A 1,143-nucleotide genomic window follows, 5' to 3' on the forward strand; every position below is an offset into this window, starting at 1 on the left:
GTATAGAGGACCCCAATCTGTAGGGAACCCAAGCACGGGAGGAAGCACTTTGCCACCTGCCAAGCACCCTATCAATGTTCGTCATGATTAGAGCTTAATTCCTGCCAGCTCCTTGGAAACACAGCCATCTAGGGAGGATGGAGCTGGCTCTTCCCTCCTGGCCTTGGAGAAATCTGCTGCTCCCCAGAATCTAAGCACAGCAGCTAAAGAATTCCAGATGTGGAACTGTCAGGCCCCTCACCCCTCCGGCTGCAGAAAAGGTCTAATCTGGGCAGGTTTGGAAATCTCAGCACTACTGAGGTCAGGGGCTGGATGATTGTTTGTGATGGGGGAACTTTCTGTGCATTGTCGGATGTTTAGCAGAATCCCTGACTCTGCTCACTAGAGAGTAGCACTCCTTCCCCAGTTGTGACAACCAAAAGCATCTCTAGACATTATCAAATGGGGGAGCAATCCCCCCTGACTGAGAACCACTGGCCTAGGCGTGTCCCAGCTGCTTTACCTGGCTTTCATGGCGGCCCCTGCCTTCCAGCTTCAGCACTCACCTCTGTGGCCAGGTCGTGCTGAGGTGCTCTGGACTTCCAGTAACTTCCACCGGATGGTCCATAGAGCGCCAAGCACCTGCTATGCCCAGAGCACCCCTCTGTGTCAAGCAGCTATAGATCTTGTGGCCACCAGCAAATGGACCAGGATCTCTACCCTGGATTAGCAACCTATGCCATCACCTGATCAAGTCAGGGCATTTCAATTGTATGGTGACTCCCCGTCCCTGACCACGGTTGCTCTCTGGGTGTACAGGATACTGGGAAGAAAACCAGGAGAGAAGCAGATGCCACATGGATGGTACAGGAGGCAGCGGCTTCCTGGAGTCGACAAGATGGCCAGTCCACCCCATCAGCTTCTTCCACATTGTCTACCGTGGCAATAGACCACCTTTTCAGTCATGGGTTTTTTGTTTTGAGTCAGGGTCTCACTCTGCTGACCTGGCTGGAGTACAGTGGCCTGATCATAGCTCACTGCAGCCTTGGTAATTTGCCTACCACTGTGTAGTAACTTAGCTATGCTTCCAAACAGATTTTTATTCCTGGCATACTCTGGATGTTCTTTTTCAAGGGTGTATTCTTTTTTTTTTTTTTTTTTTTT

Source organism: Cebus imitator, unplaced genomic scaffold, assembly GCF_001604975.1.
Source record: "Cebus imitator isolate Cc_AM_T3 unplaced genomic scaffold, Cebus_imitator-1.0 Scaffold44, whole genome shotgun sequence".
NCBI lineage: Eukaryota > Metazoa > Chordata > Mammalia > Primates > Cebidae > Cebus > Cebus imitator.